This window comes from Phacochoerus africanus, chromosome 9 (genome assembly GCF_016906955.1).
Source record: "Phacochoerus africanus isolate WHEZ1 chromosome 9, ROS_Pafr_v1, whole genome shotgun sequence".
Taxonomy (NCBI): Eukaryota; Metazoa; Chordata; class Mammalia; order Artiodactyla; family Suidae; genus Phacochoerus; species Phacochoerus africanus.
Window position 1 is genome coordinate 113,786,997 of NC_062552.1, and position 23,580 is coordinate 113,810,576.

At 46.9% G+C, this 23,580-nt stretch overlaps 1 protein-coding gene across 11 annotated transcripts in view; it reads right to left on the reverse strand.

Annotated features, from left to right (window-relative positions):
• Nucleotides 1-23,580, reverse strand: part of FOXN3 (forkhead box N3) — a 415,529-nt gene that overhangs the window by 101,651 nt on the left and 290,298 nt on the right. The gene's annotated exons all lie outside the window — the stretch shown is intronic.

A 23,580-nucleotide genomic window follows, 5' to 3' on the forward strand; every position in this document is an offset into this window, starting at 1 on the left:
TGGATTCTTCTGAAATGGGCCAATGTGGGGCCGATCCCAGTTCCTCCAGGTCCTTCCTCAGCTGCCTGCCAGGGACTGGGATCTGAGGATGTCTTTTTGCCAACGGGGCTGTGGGTGAGTCTGGTGACGGGATGCAGGTGCGGGCCAAGCTCTACGCCGGGCACCCAGCAAACAAGCTTCATGAGTTGGCAGCCCCTGTGACAAAGCCGGCACCACTGGAGCCCTGCTTACGGGGAAATACGTTCTAAACCTTATTATACATCACTTTAATGTAAAGAATCCATATTCAATGATGATAAAGGGAACTAATAATTAAAGTGATCCAATTCAGAGACACGGTCAATGTGCTTTCCCTTCAAATGTCTTCACTGGAATTACAGGATGGCTGTGCACCCCGGTCGCCTCTTCCATGTCCTTTCGGGCTCCTTCTGTCCCCGCCCCCCTTTCTCTCTGGACGTCCTGCCTCCGGTGAGTTTTGGCCTTTCACATCCTGGTTGCAAACAACGCATCAATCCAGTATTTCTAGCTCTGTCCACTTAGCTGGTTTAGTTACATTCTTCTCACTCTCGAAAACGAGGTCATCAAGTTTGTCTCTACATCAGCATCACCACGGTCCTACCCCAGACGAAGCCATTCAGACGAAAGACGACAACATGCCTGGCTTCTAAACGTCTCATCGCCATTGCCCCACCCGAAGAGACGCTCTAGAAAAATGAGGCATAATCGGAAGGATGTGTCTTGCAACAAACCTAAAGATCTGTCTCTCTCTCTCTGAGGGTCTGAAGGAAAAATGAGTACCAGGGACCCCCTGCATGGCTCTTCAGTAACTAGTCTTAATCTTCTGATCATTTAAACTATACAAGTGATTATGTTTCTCTCTTTGTCTTGGCTACCAGGAAGCTCAGAGTTACATTTGAAACAGACCACTCTATCCCTTAAACCAATACACAGAACCTATACAGTTAATTTTATATATTAATATCGTCCCCTAACTTATGGGTCGCCTACCCTTATTTTCCCTTTATTTTGATTTTTGCACATCCTTTAAAAAAAATTATAGTTACACTGCAAGGCTTTTTTTTTTTTGCTTTGCTTTTTAAGGCTGCACCTGGCATATGGAAGTTCCTGGGCTAGGGGCTGAATCTGAGCTGCAGCTGCCGGCCGATACCACAGCCTCAGAAACATGGGATTTGAGCCGTGTCTGTGACCTACACCACAGCTCATGGCAACACCAGCTCCTTAACCTGCTAAGCGGGGCCAGGGATTGAACCCACATCCTCATGGATGCTAGTTGGGCTTCTAAGCCGCTAAGCCACAATGGAAACTCCACACTGCAGTTTTATAAGCTACTGCAAATTTTTTTGGGAACAAGGTGGGATATGTCAGACAAATTAATTAAATATAGTCATTGACATGCAGCTCTTTGCAGCGCAACAGCTCTAAAGCAGATGGTAAACGGGCACCAAAGTAGAGACCAGGGCTCCAAGGGAACTTTTCGGCTTTGGGGTCAACAGAAATCTTCCTACCCACTCCAGCTGTCCCAGAACCTGGAAGCATACCTAAACTGCATATTAATATGTTTTAGGATTACAAACATCAGAGTTCCCACTGCGACACAGCAGAAACAAATCCGACTAGTATCTGTGAGGATATGGATTCAATCCCTGGCCTTACTCAGTGGGTTAAGGATCTGGGGTTGCCATGAGCTGTGGTGTAAGTCGCAGACGTGGCTTGGATCCCGCATTGCTGTGGCTGTGGTGTCAGCCAGCAGCTGTAGATACAATTTGACTCCTAGCCTGGGAGCCTCCATATGCTGTGGGTGCAGCCCTGTAAAGGAAACAACAAAGAAAGAAAGAAAGAAAGATCATGAACATTTTTAAGTAAAATAAAAATAGCCACACACAGGCAAAGCTAGGAATCCTGACATTTGCTTCTGAACCTACTGCCTCTCAATCCCATCCAGCGGATCCCCACATAGAACTAAAGTTCTGGTTCCCACAGAAACCTATCAGGTGGGTCTGAGAAAGCGTAGACAAGACAGAGTAGACGCTGGCAGTCTGGGGCCTCGGATAACATACATGGATCATTGAGGATACCAAAATATCATCCCAGCTGTTTAAAAATGTAATAATTTTTTAAAGGCCTGGGTACAGCAAACAGTGTGTGCCGTGCCCCCATCTAACCTTCCTCATGCTTTTAAGTGAACTAACTACCCAAATACTACCTGTTCTCCAACGTGATCAAAAAGATTATTATCTGCCCTTGAAGTGCTTTCCTCTATCTGTGAGAGGCTCTGTTCTCCCGGGCACAGACCCAGGACTGCTTCCGACATGGCCAAGAATCTTGGGGGGCAGGGACGGGGGCGGGGCTCAGCCCCTGTGGCAGCCTGGACCAGAACTTGGGGCTGCAGGGAACCACTCTGCTTGTGGTGATCGCTGTGTTGTTGAAACAGAGGGGCTCCTGGTCTTTCTTCATTGCACCTCTGCCCATCTGCATCGGGAGGGTGGACCTGCCGCAGGTCTCCCGGCTGGCGCGATCCAAGTGCATCCAGCTTTGCCCCGGGCATCGCATGTGTTTGACCAATGCCACCTGTTTTTGTCCTTCTGTTAGTTGTTATTTCTTTCGCATAACAACGTAAGGATAGAGATCATATTTATGAAAAAGGAAAGAAGTCTCAGGCACATATATTTAGACACAAAGAGGTGACGAGAGCTACAGCTTCTCTACCTCGAAGATTTAGGTGGCACAGAATGCCTTCATCACTCTGCTATTTCACAGGATCACAAACATTGCTCACTCTCTGAATAGGTAAACTCACCGTTGACAATAACTTAAACATAAACTAGCAGCTGTAAAACAATTTATTTTTTATTTTTATTTTTTAATTCTTTTATACAGTTGTCTAACCAATACAAGCTTATTGCAGCTACTAGAAAGTGAATGCAAAACGACCCATAATCCCACAGCTCAAAGTAACTACCAGGCACATTTCAGTATATAATCTTCCATTCTTTGCTTATGTACGTGTCTTGGGGTCAGCCTCAGTCGGACCCTGGGCCATACACAGAAGCCGTGTGCTGGGCTCAAACCCAGGGCTGGCTGGGACATGCAATTTCTAATTGCACCCGAGAAGAGCCAGACCCACCGAATGGCTTTGTGGTCATTTCTAATTATGGAGTGCTTACAGTGTGCCAGACACTGAGGCAACACCATGTATATCTTCCCTGCCACCTTGCCTGGTGGGTCTTACTTCCCATTTCACAGATGGAGGAACTGAGACTTGAAGAAACACAACACTGCTAGCAGGCAGAAAAGCTGGGATTCTCAACATGGCTAATTAGAGAAATGCAAATCCAAACTACAATGAGGTACCACCTCACAACTGTCAGACTGGCCATCATTAAAAAAAATATACAAATAACAAATGCTGGAGAGGGTGTGGAGAAAAGGGAACCCTCCTACACTGTTGGTGGGAATGTAAATTGGTACAGCCACTATAGAAGACAGTATGGAGATTCCTCAAAAAGCTAAAAATAGAGTTGCCATATGATCAGCAATCCCGTTCCTGGGCATATATCCAGACAAAACTATAATGTGAAAAGGTACACGTATCCCTATGTTCACGGCAGCACTGTTCACTACAGCAGAAACATGAAAACAACCTACATGTCCATCAACAGATGAATGGATTAAGAAGGCCTGGTACATATACACAATGGAATACTACTCAGCCATAAAAAAAGAACAAAACAATGCCATTTGCAGCAACGTGGATGGAACTAGAGAGTCTCATACTAAGTGAAGTAAATCAGAAAGAGAAAGACAAATACCATATGATTTCACTTATATGTGGAATCTAAAATATGACACAACTGAACATTATGTACAAACCAGAAACAGACTCACAGACACAGAGACCAGACTTGTGGTTGCCAGTGGGGAGGGAGGGTGAGGGAAGGATGAACTGGAAATGTGGGGTTAGCAGAGGAAACTATTACATACAGAATGGAAACAAAAGGTCCTCCCGTACAGCCCAGGGAACTATATTCAACATTCAGGATAAGCCGTGATGGAAAAGAATATGAAAAAGAATATATGTCTATAAAAAAACTGAATTACTCTGCTGTATAGCAGAAATTAACACAACATCGTAAATCAACTATCCTTCAATAAAACACATTTTAAAAGAAAAGAAAAGCTAGGATTTGTGGCCAGGACTGGTGCAGGTGTGACGAAAAAGAAGCAGGCATTTTTCCATTACTGCTTTTGGTTATGATACAGTGTTTGGAATTTCTTTCCTTCCTTTCCATACCTCTGAGCGTCCTCCAGTTTGAAAGGATGACGGGAAAGGAGAGCTGGCCTGGCCTGGGGAAGGGGCTGGTTTTGCCACCGATTTGCCTTGTAATGTAGACATCCTGGACTTCCTGGGCCCAGCGTCCCCGTCTGCCTCCTGAGGCTGTGGCCGGCTGGTGTCTAAGACACTTCCCAGCTCTGAAATCCTGTGTCTCTGACGGTCCTGCACAAACACACAGCATGCAAACTGGACACCAGCGTGACTGGTGACTTCTTAATTAGACAAGAGGAGAGGATGAGGACAAATCAGAACAGGAAAAATGTGTGAAGTTAGCTCAGAGACAAAGCAGACCCTCTTGCAATTTAATTCTGTACCATGATGTGACCCCCAAACCAAGGGTGTGTACTCTCTTGCACTATCACTGAGATAAAAACAGCAGAACACCCGATGCAGGGTATGAATCTAAACCATACTACTGATACTTCAAAGCCTGGGCTAACTGACTACAGGAATGCAACATTTACAGGCAGACCTCGGAGATACTGCAGGTTCGGTTCCAGACCACATACATGCAAGAAAGCGAAATACCACAATAAAGCTAGTTGTAAGAATTTTTTGGCTTCTCAGTGCATGTCAAGGTTATGTTTGCACTATACTGTTGACTATTAAGTGTGCCACGGCATTATGTCTAAAAAGACAAGGTCCATGCCTTGACTTAAGAAAAAACTTTATTGCTAAAAAATGCCATCACCTGAGCCGTCAGCGAGTTGTCATGGTAACATCGAAGCTCAGTGATCACCATAACACATACGATAATGATGACAAAGTCTGTAGTATCACGAGAATTGCCAAAATGTGACACAGAGACACAAAGTGAGCCAATGCTGCTGGAAAAACGGTGCCAAGAGATCCGCTAGACGCAAGGCGGCCACAAACCCTCCATTTGCAAAAAATACTGTATTTGCGAAACACAATAAAACGACGTATGCTTGTACTGTGTGGACTCTCAGCAGTTAAACTCGTCCACATCAGAACATGTAGCTATTTGAGCTTTACTGAAAAAAAGAAAACATGCTGTAATAGGGACTCAACTCTTTTGGGGAAAACAAATACAGACATACCTGAGACCTTCTCTGTCCCTGAAAGAGGGGAGAGTCACAGCCTTCAGCTCAGCACAATCTTAGTACTAACATAAAAATGATCCCAGGGTTTCTTTTTTTAATTGTAACACATTCTTAAAAGATTTGAAAATTTAAGAGGCAGCGTTAGCCATTGAGACAGTATTTACAAAAGAGCTGATGTAGAGACTTGCAGTTTAATTGAAGATAGCAAATGGTTCAGTGGTCTGACAGCCTTTCCTGAATGCTTTAATCATTTCGACAAAGGCTCCAAAGGAAGGGCACTCTTTTCTAAGTCAAGCTTCAAGTTACAGTCACCATTATATGTGCTTTAGTTGAAAAAGATCTTGGTTATTCTGAGTTACACTGGAAGTTACAACTCAAGTGCAACTGGCCTGGCTGGTTTTTAATTTGTTGTTTACTTTTTAATTGCGTATAATAGATATCCAACATTACATTAGTTTCAGGCAGCCAACAAAATGATTTGATATGTGTATCTATTGCAAAATGACCACCACATTACGTCTGGTTAATATCCATTGCCACACTTAGTGACAGTTTCTTTCTAAGAACTTTTAAGATCTAGTCTCGCAGCAATTTTCAAACATACAATAAATATAGTATTAATAAGGAGTCACCATGCTGTACACTGACATCCCAAGACTTTAAAAGAAATTTACTGGAATGGCGTTTTCGTTGTGGCTCAGCAGTTAATGAATCTGACTGGCCTGCATGAGGATGCCAGGTTCGACCCCTGGCCTTGCTCAATAGGTTAAGGATCCGGTGTTGCTGTGAGCTGTGGTGTAGGTTGCAGACGAGGCTTGGATCCCACATTGCTATGGTGTAGGCTCCGACCTCTAGCCTGGGAACCTCCAAATGCTGTGGGTGGGGCCCTAAAAAGCAGGAAAAAAAAAAAAAAAGATTGGAATGTTGTTGACTTACAAAGTCATGTTAATTTCAGGTGTACAGCACAGTTGGGTGGTTGTATACATACCTACAGCCATTGCTTTTCAGATTCTTTTCCCATATAGGTTATTATACAGTACTGAGTAAGTTTCCCTGTGCTACACAGTAGGTCCCTGTTACCTGTCTATTTTGAATATACTGATGTGTACCTACCAGTCCCAACCCCCTAACCTACCCCCCACCCCACATTCCTCCTTTGCAAACAAAAGTTTGGTTTTGAAATCTTTGAGTGTGTTTCTGTTTTGTACGTTCTACTGTATCATTTTTATTCAATTCCACATACTAGTGATCTCAAACATCTGTCCATCTCAAGACTTTTTAATTTTATAACTGAAAGTCTGTGCCTTTTGACCCCTTGCACCCATTTTGCCCACCCCCAACCCTGGCCTGCTTGTTTTTAAAATCTTAAAAAAGTTTTCAAACGTAATATTTTCTCTACCACCAAAATGCTTGCTAGGTCTAAATAATGATTTCTAGATCAATTACTTGACCAACGTATTTAGCTATCAAGATACTATGTATGATGGAATAAAAAACCACTTTTTTTTTTTGGTCTTTTCTAGAGCTGCACCCGAGGCATATGGAGGTTCCCAGGCTAGGGGTTTAATCAGAGCTGTAGCTGCCAGACTACACCACAGCCACAGCAACGTGGGATCCGAGCCGCGTCTGCAAACTACACTGCAGCTCATGGCAACAACGGATCCTTAACCCACTGAGCGAGGCCAGGGATCAAACCCGCAACCTCATGGGTCCTAGTCGGATTCGTCAACCACTGAGCCATGACGGGAACTCCAAAAAAACCACGTTTGTTTAGGCAAACTTTTATGGTTTGTATGAGTCTCCTATGTGTTTTGGCAAAGTCTTTCTTAAAGTTTTGGTGAAGGATTTTCAGTTCTTTTTCTAATTTCACTTACAGTCACATAAATTCTTCTGAATGTACAATTAAGAACCTAAGTCTCTGGGTTTTTTTTTTTTTTTTTTGTCTTTTTAGGGCCACACCCGTGGCATATGGAGGTTCCCAGGCTAGGGGTCAAACCAGAGCTATGGCTGCCAGTCTGCCACAGCCACAGCAACATGGGACCCGAGCTGTGTCGAAGAACTACACCATAGCTCGCGGCAACACCGGATCCTTAACCCCCTGAGTGATGCCAGGGATTGAACCTGTGTCTTCGAGGTTGCTAGTCAGATTGGTTTCCACTGAGCCATGATAGGAACTCAAAGTCTCTGGCTATGAATGTTTAAAAAAAAAAAAAAAAACAGTCTTGGAAGAGACTGACAGTTCAGTAATCTTTGCCAGCTGGCATGTTCAAAATGGAATCTAAATATTGTATGAACAATATCAATTATAAGCAGGTTCGATGGGCCTTAATAAAACACGCTGGAATTGCGAGAGAAATTCTCATTATTTTGTGTTTCACCCAGCTTTAATTTACTACACTGATTTAACAAAATCTATGACGATCTCACTTTTTACAATCATGTAAGATTTCTGAGGTTCACTACATGGGCATAACAATCATCTGAAAGTAGCAGGCATAATGAAAATTTTGTTGCCCAATCGTTTTTGAAACTTTTTGTCTTCCATATGCACCGTGGCATATGGAAGTTCCGGGGCTAAGGGCTGAATCAGAGCTGGAGCTGCTGGCTTACACCACAGCCACAGCCACAGCCACACTGGATCCGGGCCACACCTGTGACCTACACCGCAGCTGAGGCAACAGTGGATCCTCAGCCCACTGAGCAAGGGCAGTGATCAAACCTGGATGCTCATGGCCACTATGTCATGTTCTTAACCCACTGAGCCACATGAGAGCGCCTCATTTTTGAAACTTGTGACTGAAGTAACACATACCCAAGCAAGGCCCACATACGTGTCCAGCTCAGTGAATGTTCACCAACAATTTACTCAGGTAACCAGTACCCAGATAAACAAACGGCACCTCAGGTCCCCTTGGCCCCCTCCAGTCACTACCTCACCCCCAAGGCTACCTGTAACCCTGATATCTCTCTGCCTGCCTCCCTGTGAGCTCTGGTGGGGGCAGCACTACACCCAGGTGACATCCCATCAGGACCACAAAACGCTGGCACATGTGTGATTCCATTTATGTCTTGAGGGAGAAACAGAAGCTCAAGACTGGGTATTTGAGCAAGCCAAGAGGAATATATGTAATTTAGCACATGAAGGGGTGTGTGTGTGTGTGAGAGAGAGAGAGAGAGAGAAAGCGGGAAAGAGAGAGCGAGAATGCGAGAAAGGGAGGGAGGGAGATTGATTACGAGGGGCTGCCAGCGTCAGCATTCAAAGCTAGGTCCCTCCAAGGCCACGCTCAGTCATGTAGCACAAGAGCTATTTTAGCCATTCCCCTTTTTCCTCCCAATTCCCTGATTCACATGTCCAACAAATGCCCTTTATAATTAGATGTCCTTATATATAGAAAGGAACCATCCCACCCCAAGTCACCCCCTTCTTCTTACCCAACACACACACACACACACACACACACACCCCGGTATGGCAGTTTTTAACATAGAATCCCTTTTCTCACTCAGCATCTTATCTTGCCCTCACTAGACTGCGGATGGTGGACAATGCTGAGACTAGTTAGTGGTGTCTTCATTTTCAAAATTAAGTTGGGAACCAGCGAGGGAACTGGAAGAGGCTCCGTCTCTGGTTCTGAACTGGATTTCCGGTACCCAGTCACTCTTCAAGTTATACCGACTGGAGACGTGATTATCAGGACTTCTCCCAGGTAGACGGGGTGATGCGAGAAATGCAAAGCACCTCAGCCTAATGGCAGGTGAGCCTCTAACACCCCTTGCACCTGCCCTGCCGCCCCCACAACACCTCCCTCACCCCCACCTGCTCTCTTCTCACCGGCTCAGCAGAGCTGCTTGCATCTTCTTCCTGCTCCGGCCCTGCTATGACCGCTGTGAACCAAGTCACGGGATCACACGATACCCCAGGTCCCGTCCTGTGTTTATGACTATCTCTTAGTTCTTGACCCCTCCTTAGATGCCTGCTTTCAATACAAGATGGAAAGGGCATGCAGCCCAAGCCCCCTCTATCCCGCCACTCTGCTCTCCTCGGCATCACAGCATCTCCCCACAACTCTGCATTCACTTTCCCATCTTCTTTCCTGCAAGGAATGAGGGAAGTGACCTGAAAGGGACATGGTGACGTCCCCCTCTCCCTCGGGGCTCATCTGGTTTCACCACTGCTTTCAAATACACGTACACCACCTCCGACATGCTGTCTGTCCGTGCCCTTGGCGTGGGCTTCGTTCCTTGGTGAGCTGGGCTCAGCGAGCGTTTTGGCCACGGCTGTAATATTACGCAGCTTCTGTACTGAGGCCCGGAGTGACACTGTGATGACGAGAGGGCACCGTCAGCCGTGTCACGAGTCCACAAGGACAGATTCAGGAGCTACAGGGGCAGCGCCTTGCACTGCACAGCAACACTGAGAGAAGTCTCCCCTGACTCTGGACTTGCTCTCCCCAGGATCTGGGCTCCTCTGTGAGGGCACAAACCACCAAGGGAACTCTGTCTTCCGGCTACACTGCAAACCCCTGGAGACCGAGGTCCAGCTCTGTCCTGCACCATCAGGGGTACCGGGCACATTGCAGGAAATTAAGTGAAATGTCTGCATGTAATTCACTGGTCTGGGCTGAACTGTGTCCCCCTCCCCAGATTCAGAGGTTGAACCGCTAACCCCCAATGTGACCAACTTGGATACGGAGCCTTCGCACAGGCAGATCATTAAGATGCAACAGGAAGGGAAGGATGGGGCTTTCCTGCAACGGGACCTCAACAGGGCCTGAATCTGACAGGACTGTGTCCTTGTAAGAAGAACCCGGAGGAGGCACCCGTACACAGAAGGGGCCATGTGAGGACACGGTGAGAGAGCAGCTGCCGGCAGGACACGTAGAGGCCCAGGAGAGATCAAACCCGCTGTCTCCCAGCCTCCAGAACTGTGAGAAAACGGCCCTCTGCTGTCACCACCCTCCCACACCCCCCCGCTGCGATATCTTGTTAAGGCCACCCTAGCTGACTAGCACACGAAGTGTCCGAGCACCAGGCATGCTCAAGCGAGGACCCGGGGGATCAGCACAGCTGCTGAGAGAGGTTCTCCAAGATCTTGACTTTGGTTGCTCAAGGTTAATCCTGACTCCTGGTCAGTGGTACCCACCTTTGGTCTCTCCTTTCTCAGCAGCAAGGCAAGTCTAGTTAAAGTAATCCGTTTCACCAACCCCTATGTTGCCAGGGAAGGATAAGGTCATCATGAGCTAAGATTCTGGGGCCTCTGGGAAATCACTGAACTTGACGGACATCACCATAGGCCTTGGGACGCCAGCAGTCCGGCACACCCATGGACGATGGCCATTCTCCTGGGAAAAAGCTGCAAGAGTCTCAAAGGGGGAGATGTGCACATGGCCTTAGACTCCCCCCCGCCCCTTGCTGGCTGTGTTGACCTGCATAGGCAACCTCCTGATTCCATGTCCATTGCTTTGTTTTTTAAAAGATGGCTGTGCTATTGTAAGGGGCAGTTCCTCTCCCTCTCTGGGAACTGACCCTGACTACCATCTAAGGAACCTTCTATCTTCCAATCTGTCCCTGTGCTTCCAAGTGATGTTTCCATACCCCCCCCCCCCACATAGAGCAATCCATCCCTCCCAGTCTTCTGGTTCCAGGGATGGGACCAAGACGTCATGGGATCCAGGCTGGTCTAATTACGGGGCTGCTCATAACCTCTTCTGGGAACACTGGGGAAATGCTACATTCAACGTGTGTAGCCCAAGAGGTTGCTGGTAGCCACCTTGCAAATTCAATGTGAGCCTCTCTGAGCCTATTGCCACCAAAGGCAAAGCTGAGCTGGGAGACAGAGAGCATCGGTATTATTATTACCACAAGCCTATTCTGCTTAAGTCACCATCTCTGGAAAGCTCTCCATGCTCATCTTCTGTCCTTTCAAAGGTCAATCAAACCACTAAGTGGGCCTCCTGGGACAATGGAGAGGTGAGAATTTCACTGACACAGCAATTATCAGTGATATATATATTTAGGTGAACGGATGCTATTCACCTAAACATCCTTATTCGTCAGGACTCCTGGATGTACACACATCCAAAAAACCCCAAAAAACAAACAAACAAAAAACCCCAAATCAAGCTGGGTTAGGTAAAAAGGAGAATTTATGAGCTCGTCTAATCCCACCATTGGAAGGGTAGGGGTAGACCAGCCCCTCGTCTCGCTTCTTTGCCCTGGTGCTATTTCTTGGACACTGGTCCATTCTACATGGAAGGGCTTATGATGCCAGCACAGCCTTTAGAGCCCCCGTAAGCAACAGGAGTACCAGGGTGGACTCTGGCCTGGACTGGGTCATGTGCCTCTACCTCAACCACCTGCTGAGGCCAGGGAGCTTTAAAAAGTTGGCACCTCCTATTTGGAACACTATGTTGGAAGGTGTGGGTGGGTGTGTGTGCGCGCGCACGCGCGCGCAAGCACGTGGCAGGGGTGGGGGGGAAACGGTGGGTCCCACAAGAGAAGACAGATGCCCTACATGCTCTGACATGGCTATAGACACCCTGCCGTGCCTGCAAGCACCCCAATTTGGGCATATGACAGCTGCAAAAGTTCCAAAGTGAGAACTTCATTCGTCACAGCAAGACTGAAAGAATGAAGTCTCTCAGAGCGGGAGAAATACAGCATCACAAGTGATAAATACAGAGCCGGCCTTTCTATGTGTCACAGGCTTCTTGTCTCTCATCACGAAGTCCTCCTCATCTTGCTGAAAACACGGGAAAGGAATCCACAGCGGGGACACTGGGTTCGAGTAGCCCTGCTGGCAGATGTCATCAGGGACAGACTTGCAGTTCTAAACCTCCCTGTAAGGAGTGTCCAGTAAGCAGTCCAGTAAGCAGAATGAGCTTATCTCGAACAGGTTGCATACAAAAATCACACCTCAAAGAGGGGCTAACCCATGTGTGCTGAGGTTACCAGGAGGTGGGGGATAAGTTCAATGTGATCCTGAAACAATGTTCCAAAGTTCTGGATCACTGCAAGGATGTCTCTCTCTCCCTCTCCTCTCTGAAACAAATCTTTTCAAATTGCTCACTGCTCCTATTCTGGCACAAACAGGAATACAGATCACAGGCTATTCCAACCCATCCCCAAGGAATCTTCTTTTCCCGTGTCACACTTCTGTAAGATCTTAGCCACTCAAAAGCATCAGTGGAATAGCTGGTGAGGGTTGGGGGTTCAAGTTCTCCTCCTACTGTGGGTTTCTTGTGGGTATTTGCCTTATGGTAGCAAGAGCTCCAGAGAGGCTGAAAACAGTATCAAACATTTCTGAAGATATCACTTCAATTCAACTGGGCAAGAATTTGTTTTTATGTTGTTACTTAGGGGAGAGAAGGATTGAAAAGCCTTAGGAAACTGTAGAAATGCCATCATAAACATAATGGACTCTATTTCTTGAACACCCAACAATCACCAGGCACTGTGCTAGTCCCTACACTGACGCTATTTTAATTCTCACAAAATCCCATGAAGTACTGCTGTCTGTTTTACTAGCTGGAAAGGAAAGGCTCAAACCATCAGATGAGCTGCTCAAGGTCACATGGTTGGTGATGGCAGAGGTTGGCCTTTGCACCTAAGACTGGCCAGCTCCGAGGCCATACTTACCTCTTCTCTGCAGTGAAAGCAGTGGCAATGGCACCTACACTTGTACCTATTGAGTGCCAGGGATACTACACCAATTCTCATCTAATCTTCATGCACGATTATTATCATCTTGTAAGGCTGGCATTTTTGCATTTTATTTACTTATTTATTTTGCTTTTTAGGGCTGCACCCATGGCATATGGAGGTTCCTAGGCTAGGGGTCCAGTTGGAGCTACAGCTGCTGGCCTACGACACAGCCACAGCAACGCAGGATCCAAGCCGCATCTGTGACCTATACCACAGCTCACGGTAACACCGGATCCTTAAACCACTGAGTGAGGCCAGGGATAGGACCTGCAACCTCATGGTTCCTAGTTGGATTCGTTCCCGCTGCATCACAGCAGGAACTCCCATTTTTGCATTTTATACAGAAGAAGTTTACATAACTTTTCCGAAGTCAGACAGCGATTAGGCAGCAAGACTGGGAATGGATCCAGGAAGGCCTGATTGGAAAACTGAGGTCTCTGGTCCTTATGCCATCGTATGCAAAAGTCACCGGGAGAGCTGGGTGGGCTGGAAACATCAGAGGAAGAGGGGTGGGGGGGTGGCAGGAGAGAGTTATTCTTGTGGACTCACAACAACCAGTGGTAAAAGCTCAAGTCCATGGGCCACATCTAGCCACATACATGGGCTCATGTGCACAGGCATGCGCACCTGTGCACGCACACACACAAACACACCCCCCACACACACACATTCCTGACCTATCACAGGCACTGCTGCAAGTAGGACCCAGGAGTTCTCAGTCACACCTTTTGGTTGTCAAGGGAACCAAATAAAAACACAAACTTGACCTCTTGTACTTTACGGGTGGATGTGTCTAAGTTCACGTCTGAAACTGTAATGTGAACATTTTGCTCAGTCTATTCTCAAATTCTTCAGAGTTCCCCTTGTGGCGCAGCAGAAGTGAATCCAACTAGGAACCATGAGGTTGCAGGTTTGATCCCTGGCCCCGCTCAGTGGGTTAAGGATCTGGTGTTGCCCTGAGCTGTGGTACAGGTCACAGATGTGGCTCGGATCCTGTGTTGCTGCAGTTGGGGCATAGGCTGGCAGCTACAGCTCTGGCTCAACCCCTAGCCTGGGAACCTCCATATGCTGCGGGTGTGGCCCTAAAAAGAAAAAAAAAAAGTAAAAAGTAAAAAAAATTCTCCATTGTAAGCAGTTGTTAAAAATATTTCTAAATTTCCAGCCAAGCATGGTTAAACAGAGCTTCAAAGGGGATAACTTTTCCAATTGTATTTTAAAATTGGGCACTTTGATAAAAGTTGGCTCTGCAGTACAACATGATTTAAGGTTGTATAAACTTTATATTTTATAATCTAATGGACACAATTTAATAGACAAGAAAAGCATTTTTAAATGCGCAAAACATTAAACTAGAAGGACATATTCCTACTGCTGAATTATAATCGGCGTAAAACTATCTTTATCTATCTCCTAGTATAAAATTCAGATAGATGCAAATAAAATATTCATTCTGCCAAGGGGTGGGTGCTCCCATTGCATTAATCTTTGAATGATTCATTTCAGGATTTCCCTTTCTTTCTCCGCTCAGTTTTTGAAATATCTTAACTGTTTACAATAGTCGTGTGTGAGGACGGAAGGAGAAATGAAGCACCTTAATTACTCAGACGAAGGAAGTCCACCTGAGCATTCATTTCCATCTTTTTGTCTCGCATTATATAATTGCTTTTAAGCAACACAATGGGATTCTCCCCAGCCCCAGTCAGCAAAACACCACACAGCCGTCTAAACATCTAAAGTGGAAAACTGTTTACAAACACTGATGCCATTTTGAACCAAAGGTGAATATGAGCATCCAAGTTTCGGATCCTGGCTCTGCGACCTGGCGCAGGACAACAGCCTGGGGCCTTGTTTTTCCCACCTACAGTATGGGAGTAATAACATCTCAGGCTAATGTAGGAATAATGTAGAGAATACATGCGGCCAGACACAAAAGGTCACAGGTTGTCTGATTCCATTTATGGGAAATGCCCAGAAGAGGCAGGTCCATAAAGAAAGCGGATTAACGGTTGTGCCCTCAAGGCCCTAGTGCCACTGTAGTCAGCAGAGCCCACAGGTGGCTTTTGTCCGGCCCCAGCATCTCTGCACAGCAGGTGCTTCTCTCCCTGAAACGCATTCCCTTCATTTCAGTGATTTCTTCCAGGTTCCCTCTCCTAAGCTCCTGCCTCAGTTTCCACCTTGCTCCTAAAACAGGAGGACCAGCCCCCCCACACACACACCTGGCAGGAGCCTGGCCCAGAGGATGCTCACGCCACGTCCCCTTCTGGCTTCCTTATTTCTGTCATAGGGTCATCACTGTCTCAGAGAACAACACTGGATTTTTATGAAAACGGTTACGATGGACAGTGATGAACAGACCGGCTGAAATTAAAGTCAGGGAGGACAATGCAGGCCATCCTCCCGAGGTTTTCTCTGAGTTCGAGACAGGTGCAGACCTAGGATGTTGGGGCAAATTTGGATTCCCAAGAGACTGTGAAGGTCAGAACTGACCAAAAGCTTCTTTTAAAATGACATTTCCTAAGTTAGACTGAGAAAGACACACTACTGTTACGGTCTCACTTATATGTGGGCTCTAAAAAACACAACAAACTGGCGATGGTACCATAAAAGGAGCAGATGCAGAGAATAAACCAGTGGTTTTACCAGTGGGGAGAGGGAAGTGGGGAGGGGCGATATAGGGTCGGGGATGAAGCGGTACAAACCATTAGGTATAAAATAAGCTGCAAGGATATACTGTACAACATGGGGAATATAGCCAATATTCTATAACTATAAATGGAGAATAACCTTTAAAAACTGTACGGCACCTGTAACGTCTATAATAACGTACAGCAACTATACTTCAATTTGAAAAGCAGACTGGAGTAGAAGAAACATAAAATTGTAGTTCCTTATAGTTTCTTTTTTTTTTTTTTGTCTTTTTGCCTTTTCTAGGGCAGCTCCTGAGGCATGTGGAGATTCCCAGGCAAGGGGTTGAATGGGAGCTGTAGCCGTGGGCCTACACCAGAGCCACAGCAACGCAGGATCCGAGCCTCATCTGCAACCTACACCACAGCTCACGGCAACGCCGGATCCTTAACCCACTGAGCAAGGCCAGGGATCGAACCTGCAACCTCATGGTTCCTAGTTGGATTCATTAACCACTGAGCCATGACGGGAACTCCTCCTTAGAGTTTTTAACTGTCTTATGAGTTCGAGACAGGTGCAGACCTAGGATGCAGGTCCAGACAGGTGCAGGCCTCAGTGACGGCACAGAACTTGATTAGAAGAAGGAAAGACATCCCTTAACTTCACTTGTCAACAAAAATAGCCAGGTGACTTTATTATTGTAGTTACATAAATATCTTTAAAAAACAATTCAGTGCCCAACAATAAGACAAACACGCCTAGAGATTAGGGCTCCTCTGAAAAACCGAAGGGCCTCCTCAGGCCAAAAGAGGACAGAAGGCAATTAGCACTGGGGGAAAATGCAGAGAGGGTTTTTTGTTCCCTTTCTGTTATTACTATTTTCTTTTTCTTTCTTTCTTTTTTTTTTTTTTGTAACGGGTGTGCCTGGGGGCAAGAATCAAAGGATTTATGCGTTGGGTGGATGCCCTCGTTTGCAAAATGGACAAAAGAGTCAGCTTGTGAAGCAGATTAGATGAAAGAAGCCAAAGAGCCCAGAGGCTGCAGCCAAATGGGAAATAAATGTGCGGGGGAGGGGAGGGTAACCCCTTGAACAAAACTGGAAAGAAAGAAGGAAGTACCTGGACTGGAGTCTGAGCCTGCAGACACCCTGGCTCTACCAGAAAGGAAACACTGGCTGGGCGGGCAGGGCAAAGGAGAGGACTTTGGGGGGTCGCTCTCAAGGAATTTTGGGACTTGTCTCCCTGAATATACCTGCCAAAATTAAGGATCAAAAACCTTAGGCTTCAATGAAACAAGAGTCAAAGGTTAAAAACCTTCACCTTCACTCTTTTTTTTTTTTTTTTTTTTTGGTCTTTTTAGAGACGCACCTGCAGCATATGGAGGTCCCCAGGCCAGGCCTACACCACAGCCAGAGCAACGCCAGATCCGAGCCACGTCTGTGACCTACACCATAGCTCATGGCAATGCTGGATCCTTAACCAAGTGAGTGAGGCCAGGGATCAGACCTGCGTCCTCATGGATGCTAGTCGGGTTCGTTTTTGCTGAGCCGTGACGGGAACTTCCCCATTCACTCTTCTTTTTTTTTTTTTTTCATTATATTTGATTTACAGTGTTGTGCCAATTTCTGCTGTGTAGCAAAGTGACCCAGTCATACATATATAAACCATTCCCTTTCTTATATTATCGTCCATCATGGTCCATCCCTGCGCTGTACAGTAAAAACTCATTGCTTATCCATTCTAAACGTAACAGTTTGCATCTACTAACCCCAAATTCCCAGTCCATCCCACTCCCTCCCCCTTGGCAGCCACAAGTCTGTTCTCTATGTCTGTGAGTCTAAAAACCTTCACTCTTCTACACTGTTTGTGCGGGGCCAGGCACTGGGCTGGACGGATAGATTCACTCACGTTCACATCTTCCTTTCACCTCGGCAAAGGTTCCGGGAAGCATAGCTCACTGCCCGATTTTCCAGATAATCAAAACTGAGGTCCAAAGTCAAAGAGCTGGTGCCCAGAGAGGGAGGGATTCAAACCTGGGTGGATGAGGTGCTGTACCTGGGCTTTTTTGCGTAGTCATCTACACACCTGCTGGGTGTGTACAATTTCAAGAGGCATAGCTCGGTCTTTGTGAGCTGGGTGACCTCACAAGGAAGCCCTCCTACTTGAAATGGAATCTGAGATTAAGAGAGGAGCAACCGTGCTTTCAGATCCATGTATAAATCCAACAGGGTCCCGAGTATCCCATCTTTTGCTTGTTCTGAGAATCATAAGCCTTGACACACGGACCAGGGAAATTCTGGCAGAGAAGAGAAACAGCACAGGGATACCCCATTCAGAGGATGTTAGCCCTGTGTTCCCAAGATTCACAGTCACGAAATGTTACAATAACTAACTCGGAATTGAGCACGTTCTCCAGGCTTAACTGATACGAATTCATAGAATCCTACGAGAACCTCACGAGACAAGCTTGTTTATTACTATCCCCACAGAGCAGGTAAGCCAGGACCCCCAAGAGTGGCTCATCTCCAGGTTGTCCTAATCCGGAACATGACAGCTCCCTGTGATCAACGAGACCTTGGGAACGGGCTTGTTCAAGGATCAGGGTGTGGCCATTTGCTCTCCGTGAACCATCTGCCAACCCCTCCGGCTGAAGGTAGCCCTCTTTCCACCTTCCCAGAGCTTGGCCTCCAAATCACTTCAACCCACTTGAGGGAAGCGGCTAGAACAGATCAGAGCTATAATCCACAGGAAACCCCTGTTGTCCTGAGGTCCACTCCTTAATTCACAGGCAAGAACATGAAACCTTAGGGATGCCATGTGGCTTAAGCTCAGAGAGTTTACCAAGTGGCTGAGCTGGGACCACAACCAGGTCCCCTCACTGGTTATCCTGGGCTGCTTCCACTAGCCCGCATTTCTTTTCTTGTTCTTGTTCTTGTTCTTCTTCTTTTTTTTTTCCCACTATTTTAGGGCTGTACCCATGGCATGTGGAGGTTCCCAGGCTAGGGGTCAAGTCAGAGCTACTGCTACTGGTCTACACCAAGCACAGCAACTCGGGATCCGAGCCGAGTCTGCAACCTACACCACAGCTCACGGCAATGCCGGATCCTTAACCCAGTGAGCAAGGCCAGGAATCGAACCCGCATCCTCACGGATCCTAGTTCGTTAACTGCTGAGCCACGAAGGGAACTCCAAGCCCGCATTTCTGATATACTGAGTACTTTCCCCTGAGCCTTTCGGGGCATGAAATACAACTGAAAGGAGGTACCGCATACATTTTAGCAGAGAAAACCCCTGGGGGAGCTATGGGAGGGGATGAGGGTTGTGGGAGTGGGAGATGCAGGATGGGACCTCCAGGAAAGGATGTGCATGAAGCCAAACTAGACCTTGGGAAATGGGCACTCCCCAGAGCAAGTCGTCTAGTGGGCACAATCCACTCCCTGCACGCTTTATGCCAGCAGCGAGCACATCTGGGCACTCACAGGAACGACATGCAGCTGACAGCAGAGGAGCTGTTTCCTCCCCTCTATCTGCTTTTGGGCCTGCGGCCGCCCAGTCCTGCTGTGTGTGCTGAAAGGGCGTGGAAGGTCTTTCCATTTCATTAGCTCACCCAGGAGGCTGTCAGAAGTGAACGGAAGTCAACATCTGTTTCGTGTGCTATGAATTTTTCATTTCACCCCTGCATCCTACAGGAATGGAGTTAATAATAAGGAGTGGCCCCATAGTGGGGTGACAGAGAGGAGGAAAGGGGCAGGCAGGCTGGCAGGGGGTGGTCACTGGGCAGGTCTGCCTGACCTGAGTGGGCATCAGGGCTTGACCTGCTTTTCGAGAAGGGCTGGGATGTGTGGTCCAACCCCAGAATGGGCTGTTAGTGGTGGAGGGGGTGGGCTCTGGGTCTCCCCAGGGAACTCCAGCCTAATCTGGTGCCTGACGCACAGAGACGGATAATAGAGAAATGCCTGCAGGTGAGCAGTGTGGGTGGGCCCGAGCGGTCAGCCAGCTCAGAGCTGTAAAGGCAAGCAGCGTCCTCTGAACAAAACTCCATGGGGAGCTCTGGGGCCTATAGAGCCCATGAAGGCCAAAGAGGGGCATGGATGTGGAGGATCGGATGGGCGGAAGCTCACAGCAACTCTTAGTAGAAGGCATGTCTCGAACCAGAGCCGCGATGCCCTCTGTAGCTCTGGGGTGAACCCTCCAGGGAGCAGACAAAGGGTCAGACCAGGGGTGAGGAGTGTCTTTCCTTAGAAATCACTGACTCATTAAAATAATTCACCCGAAGGTGATGTTTAAATAAAGTAACCCAATTTTAAGTCGGATGGGTGAAAGGAATATGTGGGGGAGGGGGAGGGCCTGGGGGCGAGTTGGGGGCCAGGGAGTTTGGAATAGGGAAAAAATATAACATACTCTTCTAATTAAGAAAATCAGAGATATTATGAAATTAAAACATGTACTGCATACACAGAGTCCTGAGCAGAGACACACAGAGACAGGCAGAGGGGACAGTAGGGGACACCAGTCAGCAGGCCACTCCTGAGGGCTCTGAATGAGGCCCACTCACTCATCAGTCTGGCGCCATCCTGAGTCCCCTTTAAACAAAGGATCTGTCCTGTTCAGGTGCTCAGTGAGGTTTCCACCGCACAAGAACTGAAGTGCCCCCTGAAACTGCTAACGTACCCAAACTGTCTCTAGCAGCCTAAATGGCATTTAAAATAAATACTGTGAATGGATGAAATGACCAATTATGTTAAGTACCCAGGCCTGGTGTAATCCAAACCGCATCTTACCCCATTATCCTCAAAACTGCGGGATGATTCAGCAGGTCCTCGCACCAGGGATTCTGCAAGAACCAAAACACAGAGGCTGCCCTCGATAGGACCCCGCGTGCTTCCAGTTAATTCCTGCAATTGGTTTTACGTGGGGGGAAAAAAAAGTACCTGGACTGCGTTTCTGCTCAACAGCGCATAAACCAAACAACTATTAGAGGATACTCACTGGTTTCCGAATGTAACCATCGGGGCATTTTGTTCCACTGATTTCAGGTTTGAACTCCCATTACTTCCTCTTTAGGAATCACGGCGCTCGGAGCACATGATGTCATTATCCCAAAGTGCCCTCATTTCCCGCACCCACCCACGGAGTCTCCACCGCCGCGCCTCTTGACCTGTGGGCCTCTCGTGCCCAATGTGTTCTGGCAGTTTCCCCTTCTGGCTTTTTCTCTTTCCACACATCCTACCCTCTATCAGTTTTTCAAGGTCTTGGACAGGTGTCAGTTCTCCCAAGACGTGACAGCCCCACGCTCCCTCCCTCCTGACAAAAACAAAGCTGTCTCTAAGCAACACAGTGCATCAGCTTATTTTGCTGCTTCTGGATTCTTTTAGTCTCAGCCCCTAAGGTGACTCCACAGAGCAGGTGCTCCTTGGCTCCTGTGCAGCCCAGTTTAACCAGTTCTGTTGGTGACGGGGCCCGCAGCCAGGCTGGGCTTTGCTAGCAAGTGGCTGTGTCTCTGGGTTACCCTGTGTCACCAAGCGTCACCTTTTCAGAACAGCGTTCTTTAGGGAGTCCTGCTGACCTTCAATCCCAATCCCTGTGGTTAGAGGCTATTTTTTTTTTTTTCTCTGTCTTTTGTCTCTTTAGGCCCGCAACCATGGCATACGGAGGTTCCCAGGCTAGGGGTCTAATCGGAGCTGCAGCTGCCAGTCTACACCACAGCCAGGGTAACGCCAGATCTAAGCCATGTCTGCGACCTACGCCATAGCTCACGGCAATGCCGGATCCTTAACCCACTGACTGAGGCCAGGGATGCAACCCACGTCCTCACGGATCCTAGTCCGCTTCTTTCACCACTGGGCCATGACGGGAACTCCTAGAGCCTATTAACAGAGTTCTTTCCTAGTCTGATGATCTAGAAAAACATCCTCCTGCTTGTTAGAGAGATAAAGAAGGAATATGTCCATATATGGAAAATACAAAGATGAGACAGTGAACATCCATCAAGTTCATTTTCTTCTACTTGATTCTAACCTACATCTTCCACCAGCATGACTGAGCAGCTCCCTTCTTTCTACCCCCAGATCTTCACTGTAAAACTTTTGTTTGTGGGCATCAGCAACTTCTTGCTGAGTTAGTACCACCCGATAAAGCAGCATACTAATATTAATTTGGAAGAACATGCACAGAGTTTAAAAAACCGTATCACAAATGTCTCGAGACCTCTCTATACAGATAGAGGAAGGGTAGAAACATCACAGGAAAAAAACCATCAAGAAATCCCCACCCACGTTCCTGAATTTTCCCCAAGATCCTTCCGATTGTCACGTGTACCAAAAAAGGAAACGGGATGTCAGGAACCGCTGTGGATTCAACAAGCATCAGAAAGCTCTAATAATGTAATTCTCAATGCCTAGAGTAATTAGGAGAATATTTAACCCTATGAAGAAAAGAAAGGAAAAAAAGTCTAGCAGCCATGAAATAGAATCTCACGGTGAAATCACTCAACTTCAGAAAACGAATCCATTTTTCCCTCATGCTTCTGCCCCACAGAAATAACCAAAGGCTAACAAACATGCTTAGAGCACATCTTTCCTGATGTGTAACTTAATGAATAAAAATCCCATGAGAAAATGTTCTAAGTAAATACAACTTCTTTTGTGAAAATAATCTAACCATGAATGATGTTCATATCATTGCTATAGATCTAGAGGAAAAATAAAGATTCACATAACTTTGAAATCTGCTTGGAAAAAACCCAAAGGCTCATCATAATTGGTTTTTGAAGGTAGAACAGAATAGATTCCCCCCCTCCCCATCTTTTTAGGGCCACACCTGTGGCATATGGAAGTTCCCTGGCTGGGGGTCAAATTGGACTTGTAGCTGCCAGCCTACACCACAGCCACAGCAACACCGGATCAGAGCCGCATCTGCAACTGACACCTCAGCTCATGGCAATACCGGTTCCTTAACCCACTAAGCCAGGCCAGAGATTGAACCCATATCCTCAAGGATATTAGTTGGGTTTGTTACTGCTTAGCCACTACGGGAACTCCAGATTTCTTTTTTATAATGTTATTAATTTTTGAGAGCGGATATAGTTCCTCCTTTTTTTTCCTTAAAAATTTAGGGCATCTATAATGGTCATTAAAATCAGGAATAATCAGACTTGCCTGTCTCAATTTCATCCGTACCAAGCAAACTCACAAAGACATTCTTAAGTTCCCAATCTCACAGGCTTTTTTTTTTTTTTTTTTGGTCTTTTTGCCATTTCTTGGGCCGCTCCCGCAGCACATGGAGGTTCCCAGGCTAGGGGTTGAATGGGAGCTGTAGCCACCGGCCTACACCAGAGCCACAGCGATGCGGGATCTGAGCCGCGTCTGCAACCTACACCACAGCTCACGGCAACGCCGGATCCTTAACCCACTGAGCAAGGCCAGGGATCGAACCTGCAACCTCATGGTTCCTAGTTGGATTCATTAACCACTGAGCCACGACGGGAACTCCCTCACAGGCTATTAAGACAACATGCAATTGTATCCACTTTAAAACAACAGCAAAAAAATGTGGTTTTTCTCACAATTGTGTGAGCCACCTTAGAAACCTGAAGATAAGTGTCTCTTTTTCGAGTTACTTCTTCACACAAATGGCCAGCGTGCCATGCATACTTTGAAAGCAAAGAGGCCTAACAGCTCTAAACTAACCAAGATGCACTAAATCTCCTCACCCGAAAGCCCAGCACAGCTGCAAAGCTCATGGCACAATCAAATCCATCTGCTTTGGGCCAGTTGTGCCACTGTGACACCCAGCCGGTCAACAGAGGCCAATGGGGAGGGAGGCTGGAAGATCC